Below are 15,542 nucleotides of genomic sequence, written 5' to 3' on the forward strand. Positions count from 1 at the left end.
TTCTGAAAAACTACCCTTAAAAACACATTGCCAACCATGAGATCTACAACTTTTCTATACATGCCGATAGTCTATGCTAAGTAGTTTTAGCTTTAAAAGGTTTTTATTGATTTTCTCGAAACGCGGATTTTGGACATGTATGGTTTTCGGACTCACCGATTCAATTTATTGGTAAAAGTTTATATGTAATAAATTGGTGACTGTATTGTTAAACATTATGGCGCTGATTAAATAAATGAGATTTGTTAATAAAAATTGTTTTTTTAAATTGTTGTCTTTTGTGACCCAAAAATCTTATATGCTTCATGCTAAATAAGTTGCAGGTGAAGTCAAACAAAACTCAGGTTTTATATTTTAATATTTCTAACATTTATTATTTTTTTAGCACTGTCTTTGTAGTAAGATAAGTTTGTTTAAATAGGATACTTCTGGGTTAAATAATATGAATTAAGCAATCTTTAGGCTGTTAATGCAAGTAAGTTCGTTGGCGATAATTTTAAACTTAAACTTCCTTTCTTAAAAAAAATACGGTAAAAAAATACGAGGACAAAAATCCCTTGATATGATGCTAGACAAGATCGGCTTAAATCGCCTTTTTCCCATGGTGCGGCACAAGTTTTTACTATCGTAACAATTTAGAAAAACACTGAAATGACTCAACACTTTTCAAACACAACTGCTTTACAAATGCCGAACGTAAACAGAAAGCTAAAGTTTGTCAAGATGACATTTCACAAAATGACATCTGTTTTTGCTTGCGGTGTTGCCATTTCAAACTTTTTAGAAGCGGGTTTAACGATAAGAATGTTAATATTTTTTTTTCTTTGAAGGTGTTATTTTTGCGCTTAGAATAACATATATCTATTTCTACTTTTTATTTTTAATCCAAAATCTAATATCAATGAGTTAAATTAATATTACGATATGTGTTGATATATGGCTAAAAATTTCCTCTTTTAAAAATGCGTGTAAACTTGACAACAGAGAATCGATGAATATGTTTGTAAACAAAACACCCCCCCTTGCCCCTGTGCACATGTTGAACTCAAACAAAGTTGTTGTTTACTAGTTCTAGGCCTTTCAATATTCTAAGGATTTTACACACGTGTAACATACAAAAATTTTTTTACATGCTCTGCAAAGTGTGTAAAGTGTGTACTTTACGAAAAATACTTTGAAAAAAAAATACTTCAGCTTTAAATACCTCGAAGAACCATTTTTTTAATTACAACTTTTAGGCATTTCCAGCTAAGAAACCTTCCTGGATTATGACCAAATAAGATGATTATAGCTGGCATTATATTAAAATTATGATAATATTGGCATAAAATAATTTATTACTTACACCAATGAAAAATTATCTAATATCAGAAAATTACCACTTTAAATTCCTAAATAAGAATAAGCAGATTGCACTGTTGACCGAGCTTATCTGAATGATCTGCTATAAACAAAATAATCTCGCTGAGATATCTCAGCTATTTATAGCTGATTAGTTAATAAAGCCAACGTGGGTAAATAAACGAAATAACGAAGAAATGAACAGTCGATATTGATCTGGTCGCACCAATTAAAACTATTTCTCGGTTGCTCCACTACCAATCGACAAGAGAGAAGTAGAAACTGTAGGATGATAAAACAAGAAGAGAAAAGAAACGAACTCGTGATGGATGATGTTGTCTCGCCCGGCCTGTATAAACTTTAGCGAGATTTTTTCTCTCGAATGGCAAAAGCAAGTGTTGCTGTTATCGCGATTTAATAAGTGTACGTTTTGATTACGGTTTCACAGAATTGGCCTTTCCGACTGCTCGTGTGGAGAGTGAGAGATAAAAGATAGACCGTAAGTTGTTAATGCGAAGCACTCGGCCAGATAGAGAACGAGAAATACACGCTGTTGGTTGGTCACGAGAGAAAACTGGCCATTTTTAGAACCGCTGTTAGATATAGGGTAAACCGCCCAGTTATTGGCACCTTAAGGACTTCTCAGGTTTCACATATCATGTTCAAATTGTTTTCCCTGTGTACTTAGACACAATTGCACTCTCTTACAAATATTGAGCACCGCCCGATTAATTTATCATCTACTTAATATGCTAAACTCAATATACATATACTCCTAATAATAGTTAATCATATTTCCTCAATATTTTTAACCCATGTGTCCTCCATAAAAACATGTGTCTAAAACATTCAAATCAGGAGGTCTCGCCGGCCATCTTACAGAACCATTATTTCCAATCCACCTATAGAGTGCCATCTTGATTAAACTAAACTGTATAGTAATCTTCTAAAGGAATTATGTTATGCAGATACTCTTCAAAATTTGATGTTAAAAAGCGGTATTAAGAACCTCAGTTAAAAGTTCCATTAATCAAATAAGGACCCGAAATTCGATTTTTATAAATACTTGCCTTAATCAATGCAAAATCGGTTGTGCTAGAATTTACGGAAATTGGGTTTTTCGGGGATTAGTTTGGGTCCAAATGTGTTTATTATTTCTATTAAAAATGCCACAGGTTGTAAATGTACTTCCATCAGTCTATATCACATTTTCAATAAAAGTAGAGTAACCAGTAATGTCTAAACACTTGTATGAAAGACAATAATATTTTGGGAAACTTGCCGTGCATATTCCTCTGGGTTCATATGCATCTACCTACAAAAATCGTTAATTTATACCTCATTAAGTAAGTTCTTCATACATTCTCTATCTCCATATTCACCTTTAGGCCAATTTTATCTATACACCAAATTTTTATCAAAGTATGGTGCGAATGTATACTTCAATAAATACATTTCTGACGTTCTAATGGCATTTCTATTGTATTTATAATTAATTTTAATCATATCTCGCTTTTCTTCATCGTAAAAATCATAATTGCTTAAATTATTAACAAAATACCTGCCACTTTGTATTACAATACTAAAACATACAAATATTTAAAACATATGATATCTATGGCAGTTTAAATGTTTTCTTATCAGTTGATCACAGCCTATTGTGGCAAATTTAGTTTTTCTTAAAAGTCGGGTTTTTAACGATAATAAATATTCTAATACATTGTTGAGAAAGTAATTTTATAAGGATTTTAAAAATACAAAAAACCAATGTGGCGCCCATTAGAGAGAACAAATTTGATGACGGTTGACATACGACGAAACGTCGTATTAAAAATTTGCATAAAAAATGGCAATGCAAAACATTCCATTAAATTGTTTTAAAATCGAATAAGAAATAAAATCAATTTTTCATTTTTCAGATTTTTTCGAATATCGATAACTTTCATTAAGGTAATAAATAATATTCTAGGACAGTTTTAAGCGGAAAACACACATAGGCGATCGCGATGCAAATCGTGATCGCTGGTGTAAGTGAACAGACATATTGCGATTGCGATCCAGTTTATACCAAAAGTGAAAAATGTGTAGTTTAGAGGAAGAGAGGCACTCATTCTTGCTTTATTATTAGAGGAAGAAAATTGTACTAATGAAATAAGAAAGTAAGTACATAACCTTATCTTTTATTTGTTTTTTTTTTGAAGTAGTGCATATTTTATAACCGCTTAAATTAGACGTCACACGCTAAATAATATAATTTAAATTATAGAAGAAAGAGAAGGGATATTTGGGTATATGATATAAATAAAAAGCGGAACGAAGAAGGAGAATTTCATAACCTATATCCTGAACTCCGTAAGGATGAAAATCGGTTCTATACGTATTTTAGAATGAATTTTAATAGTTTTCAAGAAATACTAGATTTTATTAGAAAAGATATTACTAAAGATCAAACTACATTTAGGGAACCTATTGGACCAACAGAACGGCTAGCAGTTATATTAAGGTAATTGAACGAGCATTTATATTTTACTTCAGTCGACAACTTTTTTACACTTGCTGCGTACCCTTGAAATGTTATATCAATTTCATCTGTAATGTTAGTTTTTTGATTTGCAATGTGTCTCTCATCTAGAAATTTGATAACTTTTTCAACAGATGAAGCTTGTGTGTTGGATGTCGAGTCTTCCATTGATTTTCTCTTTTTTTCTTGATTTTTTGATATTTTTCGATGTTTAGCTTCACTTCCTAGTATACCTTCACTTTGTAAATCTTCGCTTGTATCACTACGTTCTTCGCTTGCAAACTCATGAATTTCTGTTTCGTCAGTTACATTAGTATCAGTCTGAGCAAATTGTAAAAAAGGTCTGAAAACTTCCATCTGTTGCGCCCAAGGCCAGGTTTTGTAGCGGCAGATAGATTTAGCAGCTTGTCCAGTTTTTATGTTTTCGGTGCGGAGATATTTTGAGTAACAATCTCTATGGTTTTTCCAGCGTTTTTTTAGATCGTTACCTAAATAAAAAAATATGTTTTAATAATACCTACAGAAAAAAAAGTTGCAGTAAACGGTGAATAGTTTATGATTACTGCGAAATCGTTGATGGTAATATGTGACACTTTTGTGGACCTCAATGTCTATTTTCAGGAGGAAAATACAACAGAATACTAGCGACATTTATTCCTTAGCAAAAGAAACTTTATTATTTTGAATATTGAATTGAGCATGCCATTTTTAATATTCATTATTTTAAAATATTTTAATTTTAAATTTTTGGCGACAGGCGATTCATATAAAATAATTGGTCATAGTTGTCGGATGGGACTCTCAACAGTTGCTTCAATTGTTGAAGAAGTTTGTGAAGCAATTTGGAAGAGATTGCAACCAATTTGAGCCTACAGTAGAAATAAATATGGGAAAAATCAAATTTGGGTTATAAAAATTTATTCAATTTCCCAATTGTTTGGGTAATATAGACGGGAAGCATATAACTATTAAGTGTCCACAAAACAGTGGAGCAAATTACTTTTCTTATTTGAAAAAGTTTTCAATTGTTCTAATGGCGATTGATACTGAATACAAATTTATTACCATAGATGTAGGTGGATAGGGTAAAAACAGCGACAGAGGTATATTTCAAGTATCGGCTATGAATAGAAAATTTGCAAATGGCACTTTTAATGTACCACCAAATAGATCTATATCAGATGAAGATCATGATGAAATTCCGTGTGTTTTAATAGGCGATGAAGCTTTTACATTAAGTACTTATTTAATGAGACCATTTCCATACAGACAATCCCGATTTGATCGAAATAAAGAAACATTTAATTATCGCTTGTGTAGAGCACGTCGGGTTGTCGAAAATGCATTTGGCATATTGGCACACAAATGGAGACTGTTTTTTAGGCCATTAGAAGTTAAAGTAGATACAGCTAAAAAATTGATCAAAGTAGCTTGCATATTGCACAACCTTCTACGAGTTAAAAATGTTGATCAACAGTTTGTATACTTACAAGAGAATAATGATAGACCCCTAGTTTTATTTAATAGCTTGCCGGTTGATGGAAGAACAGCAGTAAATTTGGCTTTTGACATACGTGACAAATTTGTTACTTATTTTAGTACTTCATAATAACTTGATTAAACTTTTCATTACTTAACTAATTATATAATAAACAAAAATGCTTACCTGTGTGTTTTAATCCCATATTCTTTGCGATTTCGTCCCATATTTTGTTCTTTATACACACATTTTTGTAATCTGGATGGGATAAATCAAATAAAACATGATACGTTTTTACATTTTCAATTAATAATTCCGTAAAATCAGTCATTTTATCTAACCTCAACTCAGTGCGACCTGCGATTAACGTAACCTGTTGCGTTTGATCGCGAATGTTCTTGTATCGCGTTGGACACTGCGATCGGTCGCTGCACAAACGCGAACAGGTCGCAGCATGTATGTGATGATGTATTCGTTTACGTTTGCTAAATCGGATCGCTATCGCGATCGTGGTCGCGTATGTGTGTTCTCCGCTTTAAAATTTAGTTCCTTAAAACACTTATAATCGTGTATTGTAATGAATTTTTGCTTTTACTTTTTAACAGCGAAAGTTTTCCGTATTAATGTTATATGATATCTGAAATAAATTATTCATATTCCAAAGTTTGACCTTTCATCTATTCGCTATAGATTTATATGTATTTATAACTTCTGCTTTTTTTAGTATTAAAAGGGTAGAAATAGAAAAATATGTATTTAATGAAACAGTATGAGGTTTTGATCGCTATGAAAAATATTTATTTAACATATTTTCCCTAAAAATGTTACTCTGCAATAACATTACTAACATTTTTAGGACAATTAGAAATCGTTGATTATTATTGTTAAAATTGTCATTTCGAGGCCTATTTGAAAACTCAGAATCGTCTAATGTTAGCCAAAAGAATAGAAATAATTTTTTTTTTATGCAGCTAAAGATCGCGGCACACTTAAACCCATAAAAGAATTTAACGAGAGGCATCAAGATAAAAACGTGGACAATAAATAGTACAGGAGTTGTTAAGGAAATTTGAGGAAAAACGATCTATTTGTAATAAAAAAACTGCAAAGGGTTATAGATGACTTAAGCCAAGTCGAGTATAACTTTATCTCTTCCAAAGGTCGCAGTGTCAACCAATATTTCCACCAATTTTATACAGAAAGTTTTAGAAAATATTGAATTTGCTAAGTTCCAATTTTTAGGCATTTTAATACATTACACAAATCAGAACCCACGGTCCATCTACTATGACAAATGCTTTCAGTATTAAATAGAAATTCAGCATGTAGCTGTGATATTCGATATCAATTGTATAAATCAATGAGAATCACATACATAACTCTAATCAATAATTTCGCATACTCTAACATGTTTGCGTAGCACCTGTTTGAAACTTGAGAAAAATCTCACCAAGAAGAACGTGCAAGGCTGAAAATTAATTCAGCACCTCCGCCACGAAGCGAGCGATAAATTGACGTCGATAAGGCGCATAAAAACGAAACAACAACAAAAAAAATAAATAAACCCCGGGAAAAAAAAACGCGAAAAACAATCTGCTAATCAAACAGAATGGACGATAAGATCGATCGTCCATAATTTACGAATGCAAATTCTGTTCGGATCTCTTCTTTATCGGCGTCCAAGGCCGCTAGAATGAATATAATCGGCTCCTAATAAGGCTGGTAATTGCATGTATAATTTAGTAGCAGATATGGATTATAATAAATTTAAATTTATGCTAAAACTACCCACGGGTCTGCCCTCGTGTGCCTCTTTCACTCCGGGGCAGACCCGTACCTGATTTATCTATTAACCGCTTATCGTTTTCTGTAATTTCTTTATTAGTTAGGCAAACGCGCGTGTGTGTACGTGTGAGTTTATACATCTCGGGTTTTAAACCCTCATGTTTCTTCACTCCGGATTGAGGTAAATCGTATATAAAACCCGAAGATAATCCAGCTGCTACCCGCCTCTCGTCTAGCCAGATTTCTCGTACGTTCAAAACCTTACGATAACGGAATCACAAACGGGGCCGATAAGGACCACGCTATCGGGCTGCTGGTACCCGTTTTCAGTTCGCGTTTTATCCATATATCAATCGCCACCGGAAAACTGGGGAAAATCTCCCTTATAATATGTGAGAAGGAAATGGCTAGATTTGCGGAAGGAGGTGCGGGCTACTGTATATGAATTTTTTAAATTATTGTCTGGGGTTGAAGAATCCTTAATAAACATAATGCTAAAAAAAAACACTACAGATTAAATATAACCAGATGCGAAAGAGCTGCTAATTTTTTAACTTTGTGCTGCTTGCACCAATGCATGAAAAAAAATGCGAGCACCAATTTTAAAAATATTTATATATTATGCATGTAGGTACTATATAAGTAAGCATATATTATAAAGAAGGTTGAAAAAAAAATCATATTTTGTAAAAGTATAATTATTTTCTTACAGTTTTTAAATATAAAGCAAAATTTTATAATAATTTAAATTAATAAATATTTAATTTTGTCATTTCTTAAATGCAATTGTTTAAATGTTTTTTTTTTAAATTGTTGTGCGAAACGAAAAGTACTCATTACACGCTTTTGAATCACTTAAATTTACTTTTTAATACAGTAAACTTGAAGTAGTAGATTACTTTACACACTAGTGCGTACAGTATTTTATTATTTAAATACATTTTGGTAGTTGAAAAAGTTTTGTGTGCTTTATATGTGCAAAACACCTTTTTGCTACTCATATGATTGCTATAATCAGAGTAAATATAATGACAACATTTACATTCGTAAAAAAGGTTCGCTTTACACACTTGTTGCATAAATAACTATTATGTCCTATTTGCTATGTGTGACTATTGCTATTTCCGAAACTATAGAAGATACGAGGGCAGTTAAATTAGAAAAAAGTTGCCAATTTTGATGCTTGTTCTAAATCCTTTTACAGCGTTGCAAAATGTTTATTAGTTTGTGAATTACAGGGTGATTTATAAAAAACGCCAAATATTATTTTGATTATTATTTCCAAAACTATTGGTTTTAGAAACTTACTTTTAATTACAAAGTTTTATAATTTTTTGTGCTCTACAAAACTTCACCTTTAATTTTTTTTTTAATGAAATTTGGTATCTTGGCAACGACTATCAACTTTTTTCTTAAATACGGACCTGCATTTTTTATAACTCATTTTGAAAGCATTTTTTATTCCCTTTAAACCCAACGTTTCAACGTATTAATATTATTATTATTATTATTATTATTATTATTATTATTATTATTATTATTATTATTATTAATCTGTGCTTACTATACAGACATTTTCCTTTAAAAAACAATACGCCCGTCCCTGTTTTTTTTTTCTATAAAATCCGATACCATCAAGACCGCAACGCTTTCGAGATTCTTTGGTGATATGATATCATTCGAAAAGGGCGGGTTGGGGGGGTAGCAAAGGGACTCCGTTGGGGCCGATGCACGTCCCCGATAACAGCCCGGCCCTGGCCCTTATCTTTGTTCATCAATCAGCCCGAACTTGACGGAGTTTGTTTTCTATGTTAGGGGTTGATAAATTGTCTTTTAAAATGCTTTAAATATTTTCGGATGCTCCATTTTTGGTGGTGACTTAACCGCTCTAAGTATATTATAACTTAATTTTTAGGAGGGTCAAAATGGATATAGGGAATCTAGGCAAAGACAAAGTCAAGAAAAATAGGTTTTTAATAAAGCTAAGAAATAAAAACGTATACAAGTAAAACTAAAAAAGAAGATATTTAATATGAACATACGTATAGAAACATAATCCATAAAACATAGCATCAGTATATACGGTTTTTTTCTTTCTATTGTACTACTCATAATTGCTTTTGGGTGGGTTTACTCTTGTTATATGCATAGTTTGTTAGTTGAGTTGTATTTTTTTTGTTACCATATTACTCATAATTGTCTTTTGTATTGGGATTTTCCTGTTGGACAATAAATGAATAAATAAGGAGCATCATTAAAAAATTCTTCACTCCTTAAGTGTCTTTTAAAAATTCTAGGGAAAGTTAAATTTTTAATAAACAAGGGGAGATGATTAAAGTTAGAAATACTGTCATAAAAAATAAATTTTTTTGTTAAAACTGAAGTAAGTCGAGGAAGGAATAATCTAATTCCTGGTTGGATAACGCATATCCCCGACCGTGAACTTTTCTCTATACCTACGGTTTATCCAAGCAGTATTAAGAATATACAGACATGGGAAAGTTAACATGTTATTTTGTTAAAATAGAGTTTGCCCCATAGATGTATCGAATGGCCCATTTTTGAATAACAATCAATGAAGACGATACCGTAACGATTCTAGCGAATAATAAACTGATATGCCGATTTTTTAACCAAGTACCTGACAGCGTAGCCACCAGACGTTAACTTTTTGACAAAAAGATTTATGTGTGTCAAATTTAAGATGTGTATATATGAAAATTCCAATTAATTTGCTGCCAGGGTTAATCAGAAGCGGATCACATCTTTAAGACTCCATTTTAAACATACCAGTCAATTAAACTCAATTAAAGTCGCATCTTAAGATCCTCCAAGATGACCTTATGGAGAGTGTCCAAAGCCTGTCACAATATTGTACTATATCGTGAAGACTCCACAAATTAGAATACCAACCAGATAAAGTTGACCATGATAGAGAAACGCCTCTGAAATCAAAGCGTTAAAGCTACCGCAGAAAAATGTCAAGACTAACACAGTCAGAAGCTTTTGATAGATCAAAAAAACTGCGCCCGCCATTGATATAAGAGCACAAGTCTTGACGAAGTACACATCATCAATTGTACTGGTATTCTTACGAAACCCGAACTGACACTTTAATAAAAAACAGTCACGTACAGTTTTCACCAATTTGTCTATTATTTTTGATATGCTGGATAGAAGTGATTTTGGCCAGAAATTAAAAGGATCCTCCGTGTCTCCTTTTTTATGGACTGGAATCTATTTTTAGACAAGAGTTTTCGTTGAACGGTTTGCTCTTACGGGAACTCTCAATGCTCATTTAGGAATAGTGAGAAGAATGTTTGCAGGAATCCCATCCTCATCAGAAGTATTTGTATTTTTAAATGACTTTAAGACTCTTTTTAATTCGGCCAGATCAGTGGGAAAAAGCAGAAAGAAGACTGGTACTTTGACAACTGACAAGTAAGACTTTGGACCTACTAGTGTTGTAAAACATTGTTGAAGTTCTGCTATAATGCGACAAAAGTTTTCAGTAAAGATAAGAGTTTTTACTCGTATGACATTTTTAATACTTCAACACGCCATTTGCGAATTTTGGCACTGGATCAGCCTATTAGAATAATAAATTCTTTGGAGAGTCTTACTAGGTGACGAAATATTTAGTAAAATACTCATTGAAATATAGAGATGATGTATATTGCCTGATCATATGTAGGAACCGGAGGTATTTTAGAGAAACAGTTAGACCCTTAGTAAACCATAGTTTTTCAATACTTTTTCGTGTTTCAATTTTTTGATGGGAAAAGCTGTATTAAACAATTTATAAAAAAACAAAACTAAGTGTTCTTATAAAATATAGATATTTGGGTCCTCTGACTCAAGAATCAAATCCAAATTTGAAGAGGCACATGTTGTTAAATACAACAATTAAAAGTGCGAAAAACTCGTTCAAAATATGATACAGATTTTGCGTGCTTCATGGTCGGACAGAGCACCATTTTTAATGGTATATTGGGTCACCTTAGTTCAATAGTTGGAGCGCATATAGTCAATAGTACTGGAGCAGAATCGAGCACTGCGATTTAACATGCATTTTCAAGAAGATTACTTAAACGAGGTGTGCATGCAGAGCTCCTATAATCAAAATTTACATTAATACCCTGTATTTGCTGAAAGGAGTTTTGCTTTAGAAAAGTTTCATCCATCAATATTTAAAATTTAGATACAGCCATGTAATGGGACATTGAAATCAGCTCATCCTGCTTCAGCTAATGTTCCATTAACAGAACAACTCTGGAAAATGTTATGTCTTTCCAAGAAAAGAAAATATTAGATTTATTTCTTAATAACTGGATGCTGAATGGCATAGAAGAGACTTTAGCGTTGGAGCTCTGGTTTGACTTAAAAAAATACTATATGATATAGATTCATGGAGAAAATGAATTTCTAAACATACAACAAATTAGGTATTGGTGGCTAACTAATTTAATTTTTTTGAGCAAAGGATTCATTAGTAGACTCATTTATAACTGGAATTAACAATATTCCATCCTAGTGGATCAATCGCGTGAATCTTCATGTAAATAGGAGCTTTAACCAACGTTGAATATCAAAAAAACCTAATTAATTCCACTATCAGATCGCCGATAAGAATCTTTAAGAAATTCATTAAAAAGTACTTTTATCCATCCATCCGGTCTTGCAGAACTTGAATAGTGTTCTTCATGTGTAGATTTCAATAACGTTTTTATTCTTCTGTTATATTAATAATAAAATGAAACAATTTAATATTGTACAGGGGAAAATCAATAATAAAATAATAGAAATAATTATCTATGCCTCGCCCTACCGAAAAAACTATATACCCACACTGACATTATCCATGACAATAAACCGATTACGATCGCAGTTACGAAAAGTCATGGACACATAAAAAATGGTATCATTACAAAAGTGATAATAAATTGTCGCGTTTTATTAGATCCTTATCGAATAAACTCTCTATTGTTTGTAAAAAAATAATAATAAAATAATCCGTATATGACATTAATTTTTTCTGATATGCTGATGGTTCACTTTGATACGTGAATATTAATGCCATTACGTTTATTAGTGTTATAATCAGCGCGTAAACATTCCCTTTATCATTATTTTAATTTAAATTATGTTTATTTAAGAAACTTGGGCTTGTAAGGGCTGTTAAACCAATGTGTGACGCAAAAAAGGGCTGACGTGCACCAGAATATAATATTAGGATAATAGGTGTAAGGATGCTCAAAAGTATGTTGACATATTGGAGAGTAAATTATTGCCATATGAAAAAAAATTGCATTTTTATGGCTTTCCTAACAGGATCATAGAATGGTAATTAAATTGGAGTATTGGAATGGCCTTCCCAATCACCCGATTTAAACACTATATAGAGAACCTTAAAATGTTTTTTTTTATTAATCTATTTTAATACAAAATTAATTATTTTAGTAGGAATACTGGTAAGACTAACAGATCCCAGCACATTACGCGTTATTACATATACACGTCCTTCGACAATATTCGTATCAGTCGTTTCTACGATGATGGACTAAATGAAGAGGTGGTATGGTTGAATGGCCTCCACGAACACCAGATTTATCAACTCTAGACTTTTTTTTGGGGTCATTTAAAAAGCAATGCGATAATTTTTCCAAATACTTAAACATTTAAAATATTCTGTAGTATTGAAGAAATAGTCCATACTTGCAGTGGAGTCGTATTCTGTGAACAGAATGTAAAGAAATAAAATTAAATGTATACTGGGGCGTATATCTAATACCAATTTTAAACCTTTTATCCCCGGACGATGGACACCACTGTGCCCGAAACATGTAGGGAATTTTAAATCCCTCAATGGTTAATAAATAAGTGGAGGGAGATTGCATGATTTTCATTTTACCTTATTCGGTAGTATGTTAAAGTTATGCCATCTTTGTTTCACATTTAGCAATATAAATATTTGTACGCTATTATTATTGCCATCTTTTTTTCTTAAAAGAACCCTTAACTATCTCTACCGAATTAATTATTTTATATTGCCTTTTAATGTCAAAAAGAAACAGAAAGAAACCTCCAGGTTGGTCTACCCTGCTCATATAAAAAGTGTATAGGAAAATATATACATGTTGGGGAATGGAAGATTATTTTATTATAGCTGTTTACAGACCTTTCGATAGAGCAAGTTTATCTTTGTATAGCATTCAATTTTGTGCATTTTATTAGAGTTTATATTTTAGTTTTTTAGAAGAAACGCTTTAATTTTTATTACGCAATAAACATTTTCAAATTTCGATTCTATATGGATTGGATACTGAGCTATGTGTCTGCATTAGAAATCAATGAACTTGCGTAATATTTTGAGAATTTTTATTACCTAGCAGGCTAGTAGCTTAAGCAAGTCTCTATGCATGGTGCTCGATTACCCAACCTGTATATCCCTTTGCACTGAAAAATTATTCGTCCAGTGGTTCTTCAGTGGCGAACCTCATTTATACTGTATCACGCTATGCATGTCCGATCTTTATATTTCTAAAAAAAAAGAGAAAATTTGGGGATTTATAGCACGCATTTGTAATGTTTGTCAATTTATTTTGAAACTGATTAATAGCTATGTTATTGAAATCTCTAAACTCTCAGTCTTTATCTGGTAGTTTGATATTTTCAAAATACTAAGAAAGAATCTGGAAGATCTGGTACTGATCGGGTCACCTGGAAATTGCGCTTCTCCTACATAGGATTCATTGTTCTAATAAATAAAAACAAGCTTCAAAAAATAAATCATCTCAATCATCTGTGCCTAGGAATTTGTATTGCCTAGCAGGTTAGTAGTTTAAGCAAGTCTCTATGCGTGATGATCGATTAGCCAACCTGTATATCCCTTTGCACTGACAAATTATTCGTCCAGTGGTTATTCGATGGCGACTTTTATTTACGCTGAATTTGTAATCACTATGACAAAATTGGGGACCAAACTTTAGTCTTCATATTTGTTCAATATTATTATTATCTATTATTTCTTCTTAACTTATTATAGCTGTTTATACACCTTTCGAAAGAGCAAGTTTACCTTTGTATAGTATTAACTTTTGCTCCTTTTATCAGAGTTTATATTTTAGTTCTTTAGAGAAACGTTTTATTTTTTATTACGCAATAAACATTTTCAAATTTCGATTCTATATGGATTGGATACTGAGCTATGTGTTTGCATTTGAAACATATTTTAGAAATCACTGAACTTGCGTAATATTATGCGAATTTGTATTACCTAGCGTCACTATGCATGGTGATCGATTACCCAACCTGTATATTCCTTTGCACTGACCAATTATTCGTCCAGTGGTTATTTAATGGCGACTTTCATTTATGCTGTATCATGCTATGGACGTCCCTTGAATCGTAAGAAAGAACCTGAAAGATCTGTTACTGCTCAGGTCACCTGAAAATTGCGCTTCTCTTACATAGGTTACCCAAGGATTCATCCAAAAAATAAATCCTCTCAATCATCACGGTGCCCTCCCGAACGTATCAAATAATGATAATTTTCACCTAATTTCCGACCTATTATTGCCCTATACTCCCGTCCTTTGCCTCTCAGTTGCTCAGTTCATGACTGGAATTTTAATAAAACCATCGCTCACCAGGTTTATCGTTTTACGAACTCGTAATCACGATGACAGGTCGTTTTTGGGGCCAAACTTGGGTCTTCATATTTATTCATTGGACATTTATTCCTTCTCGCTTTAAAAAAAAAAACATTTTTTTAAAATAAAACTAATCTCACTTTGCACCTTATCATCGGTATACGTGTTCTACATCGTTATGTTGAGTCCCACCCCTGAAGTGCCATTACTACCCTTGCTTATCGCAACCGTTGCCTCGTTATCAGGACGTGTGTCGTTCTGTCATTTTCGGACTAGGAAATACACGGATAACGTCACTTACGTTGCCCGAAGCAAAAGCAGCTTCATTTCAGATATACACAGTTAAAATGGATGCCAATATCAAAAGGATGAGATGAGCAGATAAGTGTCTGATATTATTTACTCTTTTAACTAATAGTTATTGTAGATATAAAAATGGGTTTTTACTTCGATAAAAAAAAGGCCACAGACGATTAAATACTTTAATAAGCGTTTAGGTTAAATTACTGTTAACAATTTAAAATGGCTTCTTGGACCCTTCTTTAAAATTATACCACCTGCCAAACTGAATGTCATGTGGCATACAGCCACTATTACCATCAAACTGACGGGGCGTTGAGTTTTTGGGCATTTTAACGCGTTTTTTAGATCAAATCGATTAGGAGACTATTTAAAGTAGGTTGAGTTAACAGATGTTTTTCGTGTGCGACCCAAAACAACCGACCATCGAGCAGGTAGAAGATAGGTCTTGTTGACGGTTGAC

At 32.4% G+C, this 15,542-nt stretch overlaps 1 protein-coding gene and 1 long non-coding RNA gene across 2 annotated transcripts in view; one reads left to right on the forward strand and one right to left on the reverse strand.

Annotated features, from left to right (window-relative positions):
- LOC126740442 (zinc finger protein ush) overlaps window positions 1-15,542 on the reverse strand; it is a 318,530-nt gene that overhangs the window by 160,699 nt on the left and 142,289 nt on the right. The window lies entirely within an intron of this gene.
- The window catches only part of LOC126740453 (uncharacterized), a 31,170-nt gene continuing 17,190 nt past the window's right edge, over window positions 1,563-15,542 (forward strand). The window contains exon 1 of the long non-coding RNA XR_007661911.1: window positions 1,563-1,840. This is a non-coding gene — a long non-coding RNA (uncharacterized LOC126740453). The remainder of the gene's footprint in view (window positions 1,841-15,542) is intronic.

This window comes from Anthonomus grandis, chromosome 9 (genome assembly GCF_022605725.1).
Source record: "Anthonomus grandis grandis chromosome 9, icAntGran1.3, whole genome shotgun sequence".
Taxonomy (NCBI): domain Eukaryota; kingdom Metazoa; phylum Arthropoda; class Insecta; order Coleoptera; family Curculionidae; genus Anthonomus; species Anthonomus grandis.